Genomic DNA, 23,646 nt, shown 5'->3' on the forward strand with positions numbered 1-23,646 from the left:
TTAAGTCACTTGTCAGTTGTAGATGTGTGAGTTAATTTATGGGTTTTCTATTCTGTTCCATTCGTCTACATGTCTGATTTGTGCCAGAACCAGGCTATCTTGATAACAAGTGCCCTGTAATATGTCTTGAAGTCTGATATTGTTATGCCTAAAGCTATGTTTTCATTGTTTTAGATTGCTTTAGCTATTTGGGATTGCATTGATCGTGTAACTTGTTCTGGGTGGTATAGACATTTTGATGATATTAATTCTTCCAAACCATGAACATGAAAGATTTTTTTCACTTTTTGTGTCTCCTATTTATTTCCTTAATATTTTATAATTTTCATTGTAGAGATATTTCACATCTTGGTTGAACATATTCTAAGGTATTTAAGCTCTTATAGAGGGGCAAATTCTATTTTTCATAGTCCTAAGTTTTAAGACTTAGGTAATACAGTGAAATTAATCACTTGAGGTATTTTTGATATTTTTCGATATTCAAAAGCAGATTTGTTTAATTGTTTCGTACTGGAGTACTCTAGGGTTTCTGCATGTTGTATTATATTACAGGAGGATTGAAGAGAATGGCCCAAGGGACCATTACCATTTCCTCAGCCTCCACATGTCCCTAAACAGAAGTGAGTGAGGAATCCCAAACATGCTGCAAACAAGACACCAGTTTTGTACCTAACGCTCAGCCTGCCATCACAATTGGAGATTAAGCTTATTACAGCTTATCTCAAACCCTGTTTATATCAATTCCCCCGAGAACAGCAGCATTATCAGTGCAAGACTGCCCTGTAAACTCATTGAACTCCCAGTTTCCTCCATTTATTGTCAGAGGCTTTGAAATCTAATCAGTGTTCACACAAGCCCGAACGCCTCCTGTATCATGAAATTGGTAAAAAGTGATGATATTAAGAATGAATCAATAGGCAAGGGTAAAACAAGTGATGAAACAGATGATGCATTAGTCACACAAAGGCATTCATTTTAGAAAATATTAGAATAAAAAGGTGCTAGTATAAATATAGGTCAAATATTGGCTTGAAAAAAATTTCAGTAAAATCATGCCAAGAATGGGATACAGATGTTCTTTAACCAACACAATCACACCATCCACTTTATCATACTTCAGATACAAATTTACATTATTATACTAAATATTTTCAGTTCCTCTTTGTCTTCCTACTTTCATCTCATTATAACTTACCAGATGCTTTCAGAAATTGTCCTAGGCATGAGAGATAAGCTGATTTATGCAGTAGAAACTATTTGATTGTTCCTCTCCTATAAAGTAACTGGTTGTAGGAATAAAATAAGCAATCACTACAAACAGACGCTTAAAATGAAAATTTATTTCACATGTGAGAGGAGGGTAGTAAAGAAGAATCAGTGATAACCTCCTTTCCCTCAATATATTTGTCCCAGGACGGTAAAGGTTCACGTTGGTCTTTCTACCCCAGATGCTTCAGGCTGCCCTGCAATGAATGTGTTGGAGTGTGTCTGATTGGATGAAGCCTTGCCTGCTGCTGAGTCACCCGCTATGGGAATACTGCATTTGCAGGGATTGCTCTTGCTACACAGATGTGCAAACTAAAAGACATTAATTAAAATAAACCTAAATTATAGCCTCAATTCTGTTACTTGTCCTGTGCTGTTCTTCTGTTGCAAAGAATAAAGTCCTATTCATTTTAGTTCCATCTCCCTAAGGTTGCTGCCTAATTCTAATTGCAAGGAGTTCCATCTAGGGAGTTCCATCTCCATAAGGTTGCTACCTAATTCTAGTTGCTGCTTCATTGCTACATAGTTCTAGGCATTTCCTCATTAAACTATAAGGTCCTCTTAAGCTGGCTGAATTACTCTATCTTTTTTTTTTTTAAGATTTTATTTATTTATTTGAGAGGTAGAGTTACAGACAGAGAAAGGGACAGAGAGAAAGATCTTCCGTCCATTGGTTCACTCCCCAGATAACCACAACAGCCAGAGTTGCACTGATCTGAAGCCAGGAGCCAGGTGCTTCTTCCTGATCTCCCACGCAGGTGCAGAGGCCCAAGGACTTAGGGCCATACTGCTTTACTAGGTCACAGCAGAGAGCTGGATTGGAAGAAGAGCAGCCGGGACTAGAACCAGCACCAATATGTGATGCCGGCACCACAGGTGCCGCACCACTGCGCCATGGCGCCAGACCCTCTATCTTGTTTAACAAAGAAATGTTTAATCATGCTATAAACTAAAGATCTTTGGTTTTCATCTTGTAAAAAGGAAAAGGTTATATTTAAGCTTTTTATGTGAAAGAGTATCTTCAGAAACTCAGTGTCTAAGTCTAAAATATATTCAGGTTGATTTGCCCATTAATCTTACCCATGGCAAGACAATTTCAACTATGGCAGTAGGCTAATATAATATAAAATAATGCAAATATAAATCAGATCATTTCACTGATTTGCACTTCGCTCCTGAACTGAAATATTACACCAGTTGGAACCAAATTGCTTTGCTGTTTTCATAGAAATATTTAGAAATAATCTACATATTTTATGTATTCAGGGAATACATTTTGTGAGTGCCTATTATGTATTTGGACTTCTACAATGTACTATCTTAAGGCAAAAAAAGGAAATTATGTAATTCATACAATAGTGAAAGCTGAAAGAAACAATGAAGCAGAACTAAGATATAATGGAACACATGTGAGACTACTCTGGGGGAGAAAGAAGCAGCTGACATTCAGGAATCTTGAAGATATTCAGAATTTCCTGAGGAACTGGACAAGTCATATATGTTCTATTCAAACAATATTCAGAAAGATACAAAAATACAAACTGATTTCTCAAATCAAAGTCTTAGAACTGATAATTTCCTTGAATTTCAGTCTAAATGTTCCTCAGGTGCCTCAGAATCATAGATTCACAATTGAACTTCCTCCCGTTTGCCTTTGACCTTACACGTGCTCTTCTTTTGCCAGAGACAAAATGCACCCATTCAGACTAATAGGAGGAAAACTGTTTCAAATGACATAAGAAATGGAAACAAAAGTACCTTTCCTACGTTCCCAGAATAAAAATTTTAAAAAGTCTTAAAACATCAAAAATGGGGTCAAGACTTGCAACACAGCAAGTAAAGTCACGTATGTGACACTGGGATCCCATCTGGATGCTGATGTGTGTTCTGGGTGCTTCATTTCCAATCCAGCTTCCTGGTAGTCTCCTTGGAAAAACAGCAGAATATAGCCCATGTATTTGGTCCTCTTCCACTCATGTGGGAGACTGGGATAAAGTTCCTGGCTCCCGGCTTCGCCCTGGCTTAGCCCTGGCCTTTGAGGCCATCTGGGGAATGAACCAACAAATGGAAGATCCCTGTCTGTCTCCCCATCTCTCTGTATAACTTTGAAATTCAAGGTAAATAAATAAACCTTTTTAAAACAATCAAAATGAACTCAGTATTATAGATTTTGTGTCTTAGTTTAAATATCAGCAAGTAAATATGCTATTTTTAGTATTTATTGGTATTATTTATGCTATACTACACAAGGACCAAAAATGAATGCAATCAATTTAGAGACTTATCCCTTTTCAATGTTATGATCACTTTCCTCAATTAAATTCCTGAAATTAATTTTAAAGTGTCCATTTCAAAATGATGTGTATTAACTGTTGGTAAGTTATTTTTTATGTTCACAAGTATTTAAATTTAGCAAAATATTTAAAATTAAAGAAGAATAAGAAAGAAGAAGAGAGGGTGGAAGGGAAGAGAAATCTGAAGAGAGGGCAAGAGAAAGGAGACTAGGAAAGGAGGGAAGAGGATTGAAAACAATAAATTTATTAGGAAAGAATGAGTAAAAATGCAGATGTTCATAGTATTTTTAAAAGGAGTAATATAGCTTTTGCTTGGTTAATGTCTAGCTATGGAGAGAAAGTCATGGCTATGAAAAGCATTCAGTAAAAAGAGTCAGCAAGTTTAGGTGGTGAGATCGAAGGCTAGAAAAGGGAAGAGAAGTCTGAGTACCGAGTACTCTCTGTAGGTTACAGTACTGGGTACTGTCTATAGATTACAGGGCTTGCCTTTTGCATCTAGTACTGTCACCTATAGGAGTCGCTGGAGGAATAGCTGGTTCAGAAGCCAAAGAAGAAAAAGATGAAAAGTTACAAGATGATCAATTCCAGCTTAAATACTTTGGAGTTCTTATAAGTGATCCAAGTGATAAATTGGAATATGAGTGGATGTGTCTCAGAAAATGAGCATGGACTCCACATGGAGATTTGGAAATCATCTGCCCATACTTTTGTCCAGAGAGAAGGTGAACTCCAAGGACACTGAGGAATACTAGAGGATAAAGAAACCAAAGGAAAAGAAGCAATCATATGGAAGAAGGAGTCCAAGAGATAGATGAGGGTTCTGAGGCAACCAAAGCAAGGAGCATTAGGAGAAGAGTGATTAATACTTCCTGATATCAATGAAAGGTCACATACAAAAGTGGAATAGGTCCAAGGAAGTCCTCAGGGACTTTACAAACACCAGTTTAACTGAAGAGAAGGCAAGCTTCCCTGGATTAAGGAGTCAATGAGAGCCACATAATAAAGCATTAGAAAATCAATTAATATAAGTCAAAGAATTAATAGATTAAAGGAGAAACACCAAGATACAAGTCAATTTCACAACCATTCATATTAGACATTCTTAGTGAATGGGGAATAGAGTGAAATATTCTTTTTCCTGATTAAAAAAAAAAAGATGTCTACAGAAACCTAGAGCAAATATAATATCTATCAGTGAATCACAGAAGTTGTCCTTGAGTTTGGGACCAATCAGTAGACACCACCTTACTATATATGTCTTGGATGTTTCATCAATTATAAGCAAGAAAGATACATAAAATACAGAAAATGAAAAGCAAAAAATGTTACTGCTCACAGATTATGATTGAAATTACTTAGAAAATCCAAATGTGCCCATTCATAAATTGTTAGAATTTGATCGCTTACTAAAGTTTCTGGATATAAATCCACCCAGTCCATTCACTAAATATTTTTTTCATTCTACTGAAGATATACAATGAAATTTTCCATGTGAAGTGATGGGTGATCAGAAAACCTCTCTTCTGTTAATATACAAAATACAGACTACTAGCCTGTCACTGTTTTTGCATTTTCTTTGCCTAACAAACTGAAGTCTGAATCTTCAGTAATGGGAGACCTGGGGCAAGCACACTAAAAATTTTTAAAAAATCAGCATAAATATCTCTTCAAGTTTGTGAGAAAAATTTTGGCCACACATGGGCTAGAATAGAAAGAATAGAATCTATGGCAGGCTCTACAGATTGTACTTAAGCAGAGCTGTTTGATCACTTACAAACACATCTAATTACACTACATTGTAGCCTTCATTCTCTGAGTTGTCCACTGGCCCCAGGAGAATCAATATTTGAAGTAATCCTGGAGTGAACATACAAAGCATCTATGACATCCTCTTGTTAAAAAGGCCAAGAACTGAACAAAGGAAATTTGGTTTGCTGGAATTTGGACTTTTAATGTTAGCATAAAGAATGTTCATACTAATAAGAATGCTTTTCACTGAGGTTCAGGGTGGTAACTGATATGTTATTTGCATCCATTTGTTCATGTGTGTCAACTGTAAAAGAACCATGTGACGTTAGAATTTAGTCTATAAATCAGTTGAAATAAACCACACAATATCTGGTGGGGAAATTAAAAACTACTTTAGGCATATGTTTTGATAAATATAAAAATAACTATAACAACAATAACAAGGATACTTAGCTTTATATAACTCACACTGTATGGCTAGTTTTGATTAGAATGATTTATATCTATTTCTACACATATTCATCTAACAGCATACACAGAACTATTCATTATGTTATTAGCCATACCAAAAAACATGCAAATAAATATGCTTTTTTGGGGTGAAACAAATTCACAACCCAGAAGTTTACTTATTCAACTTTATAAAGATTCAAAACTTTATGTAGTATAAGAAATCAGGATATAATTACTACCTTTAATAAGGTGTGTGAGGACAATGATTGGGAAGGGACTGAAGGAGAGCTGCTTAGCACTGGCAATATCGCATTTTCCTTTAAAATGCTGCAACAACTTTATTTATGAAGGTTTACTTTGACAAGTATAACAATGGAATACTACTCAGTCATAAAAAAGGAAATCTTTTTTTTTGCTGTCTTTTGCAACAAAATGGATGCAACTGGAGACCATTATGTTCACTGAAATAAGCCAATCCCCCCAAAACAAATGCCATATATTTTCTCTTATGTGTGGAAGCTAATATATAGAGTACAAAAAATGTAATGTGTATGAATGAAATTGACAAAAAAATCAGCAGCTGGTGCTGAGGCACAGTAGGCTAAGCCTCCACTCCACCTGCAGCTCCAGCATCCCATGCTGGTTCATGTCCTGGCTGCTCATCTTCCAATCCAGCTCTCTGCTGTTGTTCAGGAAAGCAGTAGAAGATGGCCCAAGTGCTTGGCCCCTTGTACCCGTATGGGAGACCCAGAAGAAGCTCCTGGCTCCTGGCTTCGGATCAGTCCAGCTCCAGCTGCTGTAGCCATTGGGGGAGTGAACCAGCAGATGGATAATCTCTCTCTGTCTGTCCCTCTCTCTGTAACTCTATTTCTCAAATAAATAAATAAAATCTTGCTCCAAAAAATCAGACAACATATAAAAATTGTCCAGCATTATGCTTTGCTCATATTTAGTACAAAATAATAGGTCACATCTTGCTTTTTTATTAAAGATTTATTTATTTGAAAGTGAGAGTTACAGAGACAGAGACAGAGAGAGAGAGAGAGAGAGATCATTGTCCCAACACACCTTTCTGAACAGGTCCAAACAACAATTTATCAGTGTGATGAACACATTCCCCAGTGTTTTGATTATGCACTCTGCCATAATCTGTGTTAGGGAGATTTTATCCCACCCAATGAACAATTCCATAGGAAAAAAATTACAAAATTCTAGTATTCTATCTTGTTGATCAACTTACAACCAAACTTTTGCATAAAGGCATTCGCTTCAGAACCTTATCTTCATTCTTTTGTTGTAATCCCTGTCTTTGATCCAAAACTCCATGTGTTGGACACATTTTCACATATACTTAAGGAAATCATTTTTCCTTCTTTATTATAACCCTAAGGAATGCTTCTAATCCTAAGGAATGTCTCCCATGACTTCAGGCAAACAATTTAATTACTTTACAAGAGCTACTAAATTCCAAACCAACACTTTCTGTGTCCATTTATCACATACAATATCTTTAGTTTTTCATTTGTGGTAATGATTAAAAAGTTAAAATCAAGTAAGTTAACATGCAAATGGAAGTCTTTTTCACTGACTTGTACTTTCCTCCTCACCTGAAATTTTGTATCACTTCTATCCTGATGAACTTTTTCCCCCAACAGAATGCCCTAGAAATAATCTAAATAATTTAGTTGTCCAATAACATTTTTGTGTGCCCATTATGTGCCTGACCTTCTGCAAAGATAATGATAGTGAAAATAGAAAGAAACAATGAAAAAATAACTAACATAAAATGCAACATAACACATATGGGGTAACTCCAAAGACTTAGAAGGGGAGAAAACAGGAAACAGTATTTTCCTGGGACCTGGAAGATACTCAGAATTTCACACACAAGTCATATTTGGACTACTCAAACAACACAGAAAAAGATACCAAATCCTAAACTGCTTTTCTGAAATTAAATTCCTGTACCTACCAATTTGCTCTAATTTCAGTCTAAATGTTCCTCAGGTGCTTGAGGGTCATGTGCACACACCTGTACTTGTTCTTCAGTCTGCTGTTTTCTTTTGTACATGCTATATTTGTTCTGGCCAGAGACATAATACATCCACTGAGACTTAACAGAAAAGGACAAAATTGTTTAAGATGCCATAAAGAAGGGAAAACAAAAGTATTTGTTCTGGGGCCCGTGCCATGGCTCACTTGGTTAATCCTCCGTCTAGCGGCGCCAGCACTCCAAGTTCTAGTCCCAGTTGGGGCGCTGGACTCTGTCCCGGTTGCTCCTCTTCCAGTCCAGCTCTCTGCTGTGGCCCGGGAAGGCAGTGGAGGATGGCCCAAGTGCTTGGGCCCTGCACCCACATGGGAGACCAGGAGGAAGCACCTGGCTCCTTGCTTCGGATCAGCACAGCGCCGGCCGTGGCGGCCATTTAAGGGGTGAACCAACGGAGGGAAGACCTTTGTCTCTGTCTCTCTCTCTCACTGTCTAACTCTATCTGTCAAATAAATAAAATAAAGTTTAAAAAAAGTATTTGTTCTATATATCAGCAACAGCAACAAGAAAAAAGTCATAAATGCATCAGAAATGAACTCAGAATTATGTTTGTGTCTTGGTTTATTTATCAGCAAACAGCAATGCTATTGTTTTTTTTTATGAGTATTGTTTATTTTGTATTGCACAAAACCCCAAAATGAATGAAATCATTTTATAAATATAGTCTTTTTCAATATTCCTACCACCATCCACAATTAAAATCTATTAATTAATTTTAACTATAAATTTCAAGATTGATATATATGAACTATTGATAAATTATTTTTGGTGACAAAATCTTTCAATTCAACAAAAATGTTTAAAATTATAGAAAGAGAAGGAAATAAGGAAGAGGAGATTGTGGAAGAGAAGAGGAGGAAATGAAGATACAGGGATAGAAAGGTATCAAGGGATGGGTTGAGAAGAATGAATTCATTAGAGCAAGATTGAGTAAAAATACAGAAATTTCATAGTTTTTAGAGAGGAGAATGATAGCTTTGGTCAGTTTAATGCTGAGAGACAGAGGGCAACTCAGTATAAAAGGAATTCAGGGGCCGGCGCCATGGCTCACTAGGCTAATCCTCCCCCTGCAGCGCCGGCACCCTGGGTTCTAGTCCCGGTTGGGGTGCCAGGATCTGTCTCGGTTGCTTCTCTTCCAGTCCAGCTCTCTGCTGTGACCCAGGAAGGCAGTGGAGGATGGCCCAAGTGCTTGAGCCCTGCACCCACATGGGAGACCAGGAGGAAGCACCTGGCTCCTGCCATCGGATCAGCGTGGTGCGCCGGCCGTAGTGGCCATTTTGGGGGCGAACCAACGGAAGGAAGTCCTTTCTCTCTATCTCTCTGTCTCACTGTCTAACTCTGCCTGTCAAAAAATAATAAATTAAAAACAAAAGAAATTCAGGAAGGACAATCAGTAGGTCTGGGTGACGGATTGAGGGTTAGAAGGAGAGGAGTCTGAGATGACATTCGATCCTCTCCTTTTGCATCTGGATGCATGCAGTGCTGTATCCTACAGAGGTCATGGACAAAGAACAGGTTCAGAACACAAAGAGGAGGAGAAAGGAAAAGTTAGAAGATGGTAAATCTGGTTAGGACATTTTGGAGTTCTTATGAATGTTCCAGTGGCAAACTGCAGTAGACACTTGAGTCCATGTGGATGTGTCTCAGAAAAAGAACTGGCACTTTCCGTGGAGACTTGGGAATCATCATACTTTTTTCCAGAGGAGATGATGTGTCCTAAGGATTCTCAAGAACACCAGAGGATAAAGAAACCAAAAGGGAAACTAAGAAGATGTCAGGTAGAAGAAGGAAGCCAAGAGAAGATTTTCTGAAATAACCAAGTCAACAAGGATAGTGATCCACACTTCCTCATACCAAATGAATTTCTCTTTCAGAAATGGATAGGGTCCCAGGAATTCTGTATTGAATTTTCTTTTTTTTTAATTTTATTTTATTTAATTTTTTTTGACAGGCAGAGTGGACAGTGAGAGAGAGAGAGAGACAGAGAAAAGGTCTTCCTTTTTCCATTGGTTCACCCCCAATGGCCGCTGTGGCCGGCACACCACACTGATCTGAAGCCAGGAGCCAGGTGCCTCTCCTGGTCTCCCATGGAGTGCAGGGCCCTAGCACTTGGGCCATCCTCCACTGCACTCCCGGGCCACAGCAGAGAGCTGGACAGGAAGAGGGGCAACCGGGACAGTATCTGGCACCCCGACCAGGACTGGAACCCAGTGTGCCAGCGCCACTGGTGGAGGATTAGCCTATTGAGCCGTGGCGCCGGCCCTGTATTGAATTTTCTAAGAGCAGTTTAATAAAAGAGAAGGCAACTGACCCTGGATTAAAGATCCAATGATAACCCAATAAAAACACAGTTGAAAACCAGTTAATATAAATCAATACATGAACAGATTAAAGGAGAAAAACATTAAAAAGTAAATTCCTCATCTATTCATTCTAGATATTTTTAGCAAGCAGAGAATAGACTGAAACATTATTTTTCCTGATTTATATAAAATAAAAAAGATGTCTACAGAAACACAGAGGAACTGTGATTCCTATTAAAGAACCACATAAGCCATTCCCCTGAGTTTAGAACAAGCTCAGTGGTCACCATATTTTTCATTACTGTGTTTTGGAGATTTTCACCAATCATAGTAATACAAGAAAAAGAAAAAAGATAATCAATTATAAAGCAGAAACTGTCATTTTTCACAGATTATGTTGACATTAATAGAAAATCTGAATGTATCAGTCTGTAAATTGTTAGAATACCATCATTTAGCAAGGTTTCTGGATACAAATCTACCCAGTCATCTGATGTTTTTTCTTTATAAAGACTATAATTTTGCATATAACAGCATGTGTGACCAGATAACCTTTCTTTTGATAACTCACAAATGCTGATGTATTCTGTCACTCTTTCTGCATTTTTCTTTGCCTAACAAATTTGAGCCTGAATTTTTAGCATGGAAGATCTGGGTGAGAATTCACAAATTGTCAATTTAAAAATACAACGTAAATGCTCCTTGATTGTTGATCTGTACATGGACTAGCATAGAATAGGGTCTGTGGCAGGCCCCACACACTGTAATTAAGCATAGTTGTTTGATCATTTTACAAATACATCTAGTTGCAGTATACCACAGCCCCATTCTCTGTATTGATACAGAGAATCTGTATCTGAAGCAATACTGGAGTTAATATCTAAAACATCTATGATATTCTCTAGTCTACAATGTGTAAGAAAACCAGCAGATAAGGTCACTGCTTATGATGCCAGCATCCTAGATGGACACCGGTTCAAGTCCCAGATGTTCCACTTCCAATCCAGTTCCCTGCTAATGTGCCTGGAAAAGCAGTGGAGGATGGCCCAAGCTCTTTGGCCCCCAAATCCACATAAGCGAACTTGAACAAGCTCCTGACTCCTGGTTTCAGCTTTGTCCAAGCCTGGTCATGCAGCCATTTGGGGAATGAACCAGTGGATGGAAGATTCTTTCTTTCTTTCTTTCTCTCTGCATCTTCTTCCTCTGTATAACTCTGACTTTCAAATAAATAAATAAATCTTTTAAAAAAGTCTAAGAACTGGACAAAGGCAATTTGGCTTGCCAGAACTTGCCTTTTTTATGTTAGCATAAAGGATGCTTGAACTAATTAGAGTCTTTCTCACTGAGGTTCAAGCTAGTCACTGATTTGTTATTTACATCCTTTTGTCTGTGTCTGTCTTTTTTTTTTAATTGTTTTTTTTTTTTTAATTTTTTTGACAGGCAGCAGTGGACAGTGAGAGAGAGAGACAGAGAGAAAGATCTTCCTTTTGCCATTGGTTCACCCTCCAATGGCCGCCTTTTTTAAAACACCTGAATAATTTTAGAAGTGAGTCAACAAGTAGCTGGGAAGAAACCACAAAATATCTGATGGAGAATTCATGAGCAAATCTAGGCACACATTTTACTACTTATAAAAATAATCATGACAATAATAACAAGAACAATTAGCCTAATATAACTCATACTACACGTCTAGTTTTAGTTATAATGATTTATACGCATTTGTGCACATATTCATCTAAGAACATAAATAACAATATTTGCCATACTATTATTCAAGCCATAAAATAATGTATAGAGATAAATTTCTGTAGAATAAATATGTGAATATCATAGCACACAAGTTTATTAGTCCATTTTTATAGAGGCAAGACTTAACTACAAATCTTCTGTACATGGAGATCCAATAGTCACAGCACCATTTGTTGAAGACACTGTCCAGGCTTCAAGGATTGATTTAAGCTCTCCTTTGTCAAAGATTGATTGCTTATAGATGTACGGATGGATTTCTAAACCTCTATTCTGTTCCAGTGGTCTATACATCTATTTTGTGCCAGTATCAAGCTATTTTGATTATAACTTTCATGTAGTACATCTTGAAATCTGAAATTGTTATGCTCGCAGATGTGTTTTTGTTGTTTATGATTGCTTTCCAGGGTTTTATGTGCTTTATATGAATTTTAACATCATTTTTTTCTAGACATGAGAAGAATATTATTGGCCTTTGATTGTGATTACAATGAGTATGTGTAAATTGCTTTCAGTAGCATGGACATTTTGATATTAATTCTTCCATTCCATGAAGATTTTTTCCACTTTTTTTGTTTTGTTGTATTTCCTTCTTTAAGGTTTTGTAATTTTCATCATAGAGATATTTCATCTCCTTGATGTATTCCATATTTAACTTTTTTCTTTATCTATAGGGAATGGGATTGAGCTTAGAAGTTCTTTTGAGCCATGGATTTGCCAGTATATACAACGGTTACTGATTTTTGTGTATTAATTTTATACCCTGCCACTTTACCAAATTCTTTTTCTGAGTCCCTTTAGTCTTGTAGTGGAGTCTTTTGGATCCCCTATTTTTAGAATCATGTCATCCACAAACAGGGATAGTTTGACTTCCTCCTTCCCAATGTGTGCCCCTTAGACTTTTCTTTACTAATGTCACTGGCTAAAACTTCCAAGAATATATTAAACAGCAATGTTGAGAGTGGGCATATTAGTCTGGCCCTGCATCTTAGTGGAAATGCTTCCAACATTTCCTCAATCAATAAGATGCTGATTGTGGGTTTGTCATAAATTTCTTTCATTGTATTGAGGAATGTTCCTTCTATACAGAATTTAAGGTTTCATAATGAAAAGATGTTGTATTTTATCAAATGTTTCTGCACTTACTGAGATAACCATATGGTTTTTACTCTTCAGTTTGTTAATGTGATGATCACATTTATTTATTTGCATATGCTGAACCATCCCTCCATACCAGGTATAAATCTCAGTCTAGGTGAATGATCTTTCAGATGTGTTGCTGAATTCGATTGGCTAGTATTTTGTTGATTTTTTTTTCATTATGTTCATTAGTGAAATTGATCTACAGTTGTCTTTCTCTGCTGTAACTTTTTCTGGTTTACAAATTAAGATGATTTAGTCTTCATAGAAGAAGTTTGGGAGGATTTCTTCCCTTTCAGTTGTTTTAGATAGCTTGAGAAGAATTAGAATTAGTTCTTTAAATGTCTGACAGAATTCAATAGTGAAGCCATCCAGTCCTAGACTTTTCTTTTTTGGGAGGGACTTCATTACTGATTAAATCACTGTCTTGGTTCTTGGTCTGTTTAGGTTCTATGGCTCTATTTTGGTAGATTGTATCTGTCTAGGAATCTATACATTTCTTCTAGATTTTCTGATTTATTTTGGCATATAGCTCTTTTAAGTAATTCCTGATAATTCTTTTAATTTCTGTGGTATCTGTTGTTACATCTACTTTTTCAACTCTGATTTTCTTTATTTGGGTCACCTCCCTCTTTTTTGATGAATTGGGTCAATGCTGTTCGATTTTGCTCACTTTTTCAAAAAACCAGCTCTTCATTAATAATGCAATGCTTTGTGGGGTACAGTACTTTGGGTTGACATTTTCTTTTAAGACTTGGACTATGTCTTTCCATTCTGTCCTGGACTGTAGGGTTTCTGATGAGAAATCAGCTGTGAGTCTAATAGGAGATCCTTTGAAAGTGATCAGGTGTTTATTTCATGCACATTGTACAATCTTTTATTTATGTTTTACTGTTGAAAGTTTCACTACAGTGTATTGTAGTGAAGATCTTTTCTGGTCATGTCTATTAAGAGTTCTATGTGCCTCATGTACTTGACTGCTCCTTTCTTTCTCTAAATGAGAGAAGTTAATTGTAATTATTTCACTGAATAAGCATTCTAACACATTCTCCTTTTCTACAACTTCAGGAATTCCTACGACCAGTATGTTGGGTCATTTAATAGTATCCCATATATCTCAGACAAGTTTTTAATTTTTCTAATTTCTTTCTTTTGGCTTTTTTTTGGTCTGACTGTGATATTTCCAATGGTTTGTATTTTTTATTTGCCATACTGAAATCTTCATTTCCAGTATTTCAGTTTGAATTTTCTTCAAAATCTATATTTCATGTTAAAATTTTTCCAACATGTCATGCATGCATTTTTTTAACTTGTGAATTTGCTTCTCATTGCTTCTGAATTTGAATTCCTTTTCAGGCATATATCAATCACTTCATCTTCATATCCTAATATTGAACTGTTTTTGTGTTCCTCCGGGGGAATCATGTTGTCTTCCTTATTTTTGTTTCTTGAATTTCTGCATTTATTTTTAGGCATTTGTGGAAATATTTGTTGGTTTTCTCCTCTGATGTATTTATCTTTTAACTATTCCTCTGTGGCTTAGTGGAGTGTCTGCTCTTTCAGTGAATACCCAGAGGTGTTTGCTGGGTGTGTCCAGGGAGCTCTGTTCAGTGCTCCAGGATGGGGCATCTATCCAGGGTGATACACAAACTGATTGTGGTAGATCTCTATTTTCAACAAGGTGGAGGATACAATCATGATCACCTCTATTGTTGCAATCACAACCTCACTTCCTTTCTCCCAAGGTGATTAATGCCCTGGGTTATCCCACAGTGCAACACTCACCTGAGCATCTGCAGGAACTGCATGAAGCATCTGTGCATTCCTCAGTGTAAGCACGGATCTTGCTGCAGTGACCCACCCTAGGTAATCAGGGATCTCTAAGTCTCTGGTGCCAGACACAATGGTTGCCAAGAGACCAAGCTAAATGCATACCTTATAGTGCAGTCACAGAGTTCCCACAATCGCAGCATGCACGGCTCCCACAATCAGAGGGTGCAGTGGAGCCACTCCATCCCACTACTCTGGCCTATCAACAGAGAGAGAAGATTCGTTCCCAGAGCCTGCTGCTTGTTTCTGCTCCATGCTGGTGGTTTGAGCCCCAGAGCCTTTGATATGTTGAGAGGCTGTGGGTACCTCACAATACTTCATGGGTGTGCAGACCCCTGTCAACCCTTCCATTGAGACTTAATGTTAGCATGGAATGTAGATTTTTCCCTCTGGTAAAATCACCTGATCATACATGAATTCAAGAGCTACTGATGACACTACTAGTGTCAAAATGATGCCTCCTCCCCCTGGTTTCTGGGTGCACTTGTGTTTTTTTTTCCACTGGGTTATTCAGGCACCCTGCCCCTATTTATGATTCCAATTCCAGGCCAGACTCAAATACAGTGTGGTCCATAAGTCTTACCTCCAGGAGTATCACTAGTGGCACAGGACACTGAAGTCTGCTCTCATCTTGCTCTCTAAAGCTGGGGTACCCTCCAGCTCTCGCCTGTAGGGATCTTGTGTTCTGTCCATGCTCTTGCTGTGTGTCTGCACCTTCCATGACGCTTTGTGGCATCCCTCTTCCTTCTGTAGAATTTCCACTGTAGATTTTTCTCCAACTCTCTCCTGGGAATGCACTTCCTCCACTTTTTTTCTGCTATTGTTCTCTTGCTTAAAGTGGTATGTCTTTTCCCTTGGAAAAGCCACCAAGTATAATTTTTTTCATAAATTCTGTGTAGTTAATGTAGACAGTCATAAGGTCTACAGTAAATGAAATTCTTTTGCTTGTTTTATAAGCTGTAAATCTTCTCTTAACATGTCACCTTTACTACTTAGTATTTTCATAAAAATAAGATGTTTAGAAAAATTCCATATGATATATTTGAAATATATTGTTTGATTCTAGATTCCCTGATAATGTTTAAAGAGTTTAGCTTTAAATACCAAGTTTCTTTTTAATATCTTTTTAAAAAGATTTATTTTATTTATTTGAAAAAAAAAAAAACAGTTACAGAGCGAGGTCAAGCCAGAGAGAGAGATAGAGGTCTTCATCCACTGGTTCACTCCCCAAATGACCACAATAGCCAGAGCTGAGCTGATCCAAAGCCAGGAGCCAGGAGCTTCTTTCGGGTCTCCCACGGGGGTACAGGGACCCAAGGACTTGGGCCATCTTCTAATGCTATCCCAGACCATAGCAGAAAGCTGTAATGAAAATAGAGCAGCCGGGACTCAAACTGGCACCCATATGGGATGCTGCCACTGCAGGCCAGGGCTTTAACATGCTGAGCCACAGCACTGACCTCTCTTTAATATCTTATAGGTGACCCTTAATAATGTCAGCATCTCACAGCAATGTACCCCAAATTATATCCAACACATTTTATCATATTCACAAATAATGAATAATTGCTTTTATATTTACTATTATAAGATTTGTTTTTAGTTTAATACATTCCTAATGTTGATGCAACCTATATAGAAAAAACTCCTGTTTCATTATAGTATTAACTTTTAAAACTACTGTAATACAATTAAAAGAATAATTTTAGTCTTTTTTGTCTACATTCATATTTAAAGTGCTGTTTAATTGTTTTACTGTAGAGGAGTCCTCTAGGATTTCAGCATGTTGTATTATATTACATTTGGAGGGAAGGGAACGGCTCCAGTGATCACCACCACACCCTCAGCCTCCACAAGTCTATAAAGAAAAAGTAGCAGGGAACATCAAACATATTCCAAAGAAGCCACCCTAAAACAGGCTAAATTCAGGCTGGAAACAATTTCAATGAATTCATTTCAAGAAGGGAATACAGGTGTTCTTGAACCAACATAATCACACCATCTTCATTTATGATCAAAATTGTCATTATTATGACAAATACTGTCACTTGTTCTTTACTCTCAGATTCCAGTGAACATAGCACTAAATACAAGTTTTCAAAGCTAATATTGATATATTTATGTTTTATGTTCATTACCAAGATTCACAAAAATGATCAAAGTAAATAAACTGATTCATTAAATAAGTAAATATTTGTTGAATGACTACCAAGTCCTTGACTGTGCTAGATCGAAGTATATAATGGTGGCCCTGTCATACATTATTTTGTTTTTTAGAAACTCAAAATGTGGGGAGGAAGACAGACACTATACCAGGGTACAAGTGTAAACTAAAGTGAGGACTTTGAAGGAAAGGAATGATCTCTGGAACTAACTTTCCTGAGAAAGTGACATTTAAAGTGAGATATGATGAGGATATAGAAGTTGAGTAGGGAGAAAGGAGATGAAGGGTATTCTGGGTAGAGGGAGTGGTCCCAATGATCAACAACAAAATAAGACCAATACTCTAGACATTCTAAAGAGACCATTGTTGAGCAAAAGAGAGAGTACATTGTGAGATAAGAATGAAATTCCCTGTCAGTGGTCAGAACAAGTATATACTCCTATAAATAATTTTTTCTTTGTTGTAAAACAAGTGAAAAGACTTTGGTAGGGGTAAGTAGCAATTTGGGATGTTAACAATTGCTTTATTTATTTATTTATTTATTTCAAAGGCAGAATGAGAGAAAGGGAGAAACAGAGATAGATCTCTAATCTTCTGGCTCACTCTCCAGATGGTCACAATGGCCGTGGCTGAGCCAGCCCAAAACAGGAGTTTCCAGTGGATCTCCTACATGGGTGGTACAAGCCCAGGTACGTGGACTATCATCTTCTGCCTACTCAGACTCAGAGCCAGGGAGCTGGATCAGAAGCAGAGCAGCCAGGACTTGAACTGACACTCATATAGGATGCCGGCATCACAGGCAGAGGCTTAACCTACTGTGCCACAACAGCGGCCCCACCAAAATTGCATTTGTTAAAGATGATGATAGCTGAAGAGTAGATAATGGATAGTGGGAGTCATAGTGAAAACAGAGTCTAGTCAAGAGGCTGTTGAAATAGCCCAGGTAATTTGATTTTACCTTTAATTAGAATGAGGGGTCAAGATCGAGAAAAACCAAGGATTTTTTCAGTCATAAACATAAATAATGAACATAACAAGAATTTATACATTAATTGAATGTGAAAGATTAAAGTGAAAAAAAATTGGTTGTTAATTTTGCAATCTTAAATTGCTGAAAATACCATTTTACTAATTTTCAATCTCAAATTATGCCTATTGCCAGCAGGCTTTTGCCAAGAACTTTAGTATAGTATAAAGCTGTAAAGGAAAGCTAGTAATTGTGTTCTGTTGTCATCTGACACAAAATTCAACACTGAAAGTTATTTTCTTAATATTTGTATAGATTTCCACTTCTTTGATTTACTTTATGTGTATTAGTATAATATGGCCAGAAAAAAGAAACATGCTCCCTTTGTTCACCATCCAGTTATATCTCCTTTATCTTTGATATCTCTCATGAGAAAACACTTAAACATTTATTTAAATTAAATTTTTTTTGACAGGCAGAGTGGACAGTGAGAGAGAGAGAGTCAGAGAGAAAGGTCTTCCTTTTCCGTTGGTTCACCCCCCAGTGGCCGCTGTGGCGGTGTGCCAGCCGCAGCGCACCCATCTGAAGCCAGGAGCCAGGTGCTTCTCCTGGTCTTCCATGAGGGTGCAGGGCCCAAGGACTTGGGCCATCCTCCACTGCACTCCCGGGCCACAGCAGAGTGATGGACTGGAAGAGGAGCAACTGGGACAGAATCCAGCGCCCCAACTGGTACTAGAACCCGGTGTGCTGGCGCCGCAGGTGGAGGATTAGCCTTTTGAGCCGCGGCGCCGGCCTTACATTTAATTTTAATCATCACTTTTCAGAAGCCAATAATGACATAACTCAAGGCAAACATTTATGAGTATAAACACACTGGCACACATTTCTGCTTTTATCACCACATTAATGGACCAGATGTATTCTAGCAAGTTAAAAGAGAATGTTTGGTATAATTTGACAATATATAGACATATAGGAGTCTTCAAAAAGTACATGCAAAGTGGATATTATGAAAAAAGGATCTTATTCATAAATGTATTGTATCTTTGTATTTATTTCAAACAGTTATATAATGTCAAATTCATTAGTGAAATCCTCTGTTTTCTTATTGGTTTATATGATATTAAATCTTTCAAACTAGAGTGGGCATTTAACCCAGAACTATGAAACATGCATCCCATATTGGAGGTTCTGGTTTCAATTCCTAACTCCATCTTTCTATCTTCAACTCTCTGACAATACAGGTACTTGGAGGCAATCATATTGGCTCCAATAATTGAGATACTACTGCCACCCACATTACACAACTGGACTGAGTCCCTGCCTCCTGGTTCCATCGCTTGCCCAGTCTTGACTTTTGCAAACATTTCAGGAGTGAACCAGTGAATGGGATCTCCCTTGTTTGTTTGCTCTTTTTCTCATCCTCTAAAATAAAACAAAAAAAAATTTGTATCTTGTGTTATTTTTGTGTGTACATATCTGATGTGTATATTTCAATCTGTTTTTATCCTTTAATATCAGTTTATTATAAATAACTTATAAATGTATTCTGCTTTGTTATAAAATCAAAATCTGGCTATTTATAAGAGAAATTAAAGGGAATTAAATGCTTTTCGAGAAGTGACTATCACATTCAATCTTATCACTGATATCATTTTAATTTTCTTTATTTGATTTTTAGTTGCCTTTATGGTTCCTTCCCTGAATTTTTCTGCGTTGATGAGGATTTTATACAGCCTTTTTTTTACTCAAATTTTAAAAATTTCTGATTTCTACAATATTTCTAATCCACCAGGAGTTGCCATTAATAGTTTCTATAGGGAATTATATCCATAATTCTCTACAAGCATCAAATTTTACAAGGTCTATTATAATGTTTCTGCTCCACCTGACGAAGGCCCGGAGGCGGCTAACATGGAAGAGCTGAGGTCACCAGGCCCTGGTTGCAGCCCTGCCTATAACTGTAAACACCAATCCACTTCCACGTAGCAAATAAGCATAGCTTCAAACGTTTTTGCTGTTTGCATTGGCACAAGTGATACTGTTAGCTTATAATTCATTATAGTAAAATCACAAGACTGACATTGACACATCATGATCCAGATTCCATGATACTTCCAATTAACTTATTTTTTTTTAACTTTTATTTAATGAATATAAATTTCCAAAGTACGACTTATGGATTACAATGGCTTCCCCCCCATACCGTCCCTCCCACCCACAACCCTCCCCTTTCCCACTCCCTCTCCCCTTCCATTCACATCAAGATTCATTTTCAATTATCTTAATACACAGAAGATCACCTTAGTATACATTAAGTAAGGATTTCAACAGTTTGCTCCCACACAGAAACATAAAGTGAAAAATAATAGATGATTTTTTTAAATGATGATGAAATCAGATCAGACCTATTGTCATGTTTAATCCCAGTGAGAGTCAAGTCCAATTAACTTATTAACACTAATCTCCCCATTGGTGAGCATTAGAAGGTCAGGTTCAATATAATACTGAACACATTTCCTTAGTCTTCCATGAATGAATTCACATTGATTTTTTTTAATATTTGAAAATCTGTGAATGTTTTGCTTTATAAAGAGACAAGAAGAGCTGCCTATAAAAGTTTCCCAAACTAACCAAGAAACTTTTCAGATCAATCTGTTTAAGTGGAGCTTGGTCTTAGTGTCTCAGTAGATTTTTCTGGACAATGTGGGAAAGGGAATGACTTTGTCATCAGGCAAATATCCATTAAACATAACACTGGCTCAAGGAGATAGATTCTAATCAAAATTTTAGTAGGAGGAGCCACCTGTTGAGACAGAACATATACCACCTGAGACATTGAGGAGGAATTGATATGCCTCTTTCACAGAGTTCAAGGAAAAATGACTTGGTGAACATGATTTATGACTTATCAGAGGCCTTCAGAATTTGACCCAGGTGTGAGAGGTATGCCAATTTCAACAGCATAAACTGTTTATTTGTTCTTCTCCTATAAATCAACTGGCTGTATGAATGGTAAAAACAATCATATTACACTCAGACTCTTAAAATGAAAATTTATTTCACATGTGAGAGGAGGGTAGTCAACAGGAATCAATACTTCCCTTCTTTAACCCAACACTTTTGTCCCAGAACAGGACAGAATCACATCATTCTTTGTTGTCAGGTTCCATGGGCCGGGCCAGCAAAGCAGGTGATACAGTAGCTCTTCCTAGGTTGCAGCTTGGCTGATGCTGAGTCCCCTGCTGTGAGAGTAGTACAGGTGTAGGTAGGGCTTGATCTCACTTGCCAAGCAGACATGCAGATTACAAGACATTAATTACAATCGCCTAGCCTGTGGCCTCCACTTCTTTTACTGGTCCTTTGCTGTGTTCCTCTTGTCAATAACAAGGTCCTGTTTCTTATCGTTCCACCTCCCTGAGGTTGTGGTCTAATTGTGGACTCACTTCTGGTAGACATTTCCTCATTTACCCCTAAGGCTCACTTAGAAACAAAGGCTGCCCAATTACTTTATCTCATTTACCAAAGAAATGTTTATTGACACTAAAAACCAAGTATCTTTATTTGCTCTATCTTAAAGAGTATAAAGTTGTCTTTATTTATATGAAAGAATATCTTCTAAACAAAGAAAACTCAATATCTAATTGTAAAATACATTCAGCTTGATTTATACATTCCCTTCATCAAGGGAAGATGATTATAACCATAATTTTTGATAACGTACTGCTAGCGTCCAAAATAACATATGCACATTTCATTTTGTATAATGCAAACTAGTTAGAAAAATGGATGTCATATTATCATTAAAACCATATTAATACAAGGCACAGACCCACTAAATAGCTCAGAAGCATAGTTTTATGTATGGGTGGGAAGTGTTAATAATTCTAATATCATTCCCAGCTGCAGAGCACAGCCAGTGTTGTGCATCCCTAGGACTACATCAAGTTTAACTTATATGCCCATAGCATCATTTAATTTAACTTTTGTGTTTTAACACAATATATAGTTAAGCCTTATAAATCAATCCCTCATTGTCCAGTAAATGCATTATATAAGTGTATATCATCTATACAATGTTATAACCCATTTCATCATACTCAAAGTTTTTAGTAAAATTTCTCATCATTAATGTTATTTACAATTTAGAAGACTTTTCCCCCTGTGAGTTTCAATTATATATATTTTGCATATAAAATTAAATGATTTATCTCTTTGAAATCATATTTGAGAACTGATGACATCCCTTGTCAGGACTTTATATAAAAATGATTACTTCTAACTAGATTGTCTAACCAGGTAGGAATTACTATCAAATGCAAACTGGTCAGGTACGTTCAATAATAATTAAAGGAAGCCAGTTTAAAAAAAAAAAAAAAACAGCAGTAAAAGTGATCCTCAAAGACTCCTAATTCTGTTATTCTCTTAGAAAACATTCTGGAAAACCTGTATATAAGGGCGAAGGGTTCACTCTTCCCAGGGCTCTGAAGATGACTCCTGGCCCTCAGGGCTGCCTGATGCCACTTGCATTTCCCAGAATCAGAACAAATGTGTGACCAGAGGGGATGATATTGAGTGCTCATGTAACAAACCTAGTGAACTCTTTCTTCTGCAATGTAAAGAACATCCAATATGTCAAGTGCATGGAAAAAATAATGAAGTGTAAAGAGGAAAATGAAAGACAGCTCCATTTTCATGGCCTTCTCATTGGCCTGTGTGCTTGTGTCTTCAGAAATCATGGAACTGAGCTGCAGATTTCTAGTGTGTCTCACCAAGGACAGAAATAACAGGAGCAAAGATGTCAAGGACAGAACAAAGGGGATGAAGTAGGTCACATTCAGAAGAGCCAGGGTTTCAAGCTAATGACTTCTATGTTCCTCTAAATACAGTCAGATTACCTTTATCTGTGATGAAGAAAATCAGTGAGATATCAATAAAATCATCAAGCCACAGAAACTCAAGTATCAGTAAGAAAAAAGAAAACATAACCATCCCAAGAACTACTCTTCCCATTCTCCACTTCAGCCAGAGGAAGAGGGAGTGGGAGAAATGGGCCATCTTGAGGAAGTAGAAGATGCTGAGGCAGGTGGCAAACCAGGTGGTTAAGTGATTAGTCATTCTCCAAAGCATGTTAATAGGTTTTGCAACTTTATAATCACCATATAAATGTGGAAAGAGTTCTATTATATATAAGTCTAACAATGATGTCAACAGATGACTGATCCTGGAGATGGTCAAGCAAGTGAGGATAAGCTCAGCTAAGGAGGTCTTTTGATTCTTGAGCCTTTCAGAGCCATTTACCAGTGCGATGAACACATTCCCCAGCATTCTGATTATGAATTCTGTCATTGCCACAGAGAGATTTTATCCCATACAACAAAGATTTCCATTGGGGAAAAAATTAAAATTTTCTAATATTCTATCTCACTGATCAGCTTACAAAGTTTTGGAGAATAGCACTCTTCAGAAACTTATCTTCATTGCTTTCACTGTATGTCTAGTTTTGATCCAAAATTACATTTCTTGGGTATAATTTCACATATACTTAAGGAAGTCTTTTTCGCTGCTTTTATTGCAATCTCTGTTAATCCAGAAAGATTTCCTAAGGAATGGAGTCTCACATGCCTTCAGGCAAACATTTTAATCTCTTTGAAAGAGCTACTAAATTCTGAAATTTCTGTGTC

At 37.1% G+C, this 23,646-nt stretch overlaps 1 pseudogene; it reads right to left on the minus strand.

The window, feature by feature from the left end:
• Window positions 1–22,466: 22,466 nt before the first annotated feature.
• Window positions 22,467–23,320, minus strand: LOC149124723 (taste receptor type 2 member 42-like; annotated as a pseudogene).
• Window positions 23,321–23,646: the final 326 nt, after the last annotated feature.

Source organism: Oryctolagus cuniculus, chromosome 9 (assembly GCF_051225735.1).
Source record: "Oryctolagus cuniculus isolate XC-2025 breed Fujian yellow rabbit chromosome 9, ASM5122573v1, whole genome shotgun sequence".
NCBI classification, from domain to species: domain Eukaryota; kingdom Metazoa; phylum Chordata; class Mammalia; order Lagomorpha; family Leporidae; genus Oryctolagus; species Oryctolagus cuniculus.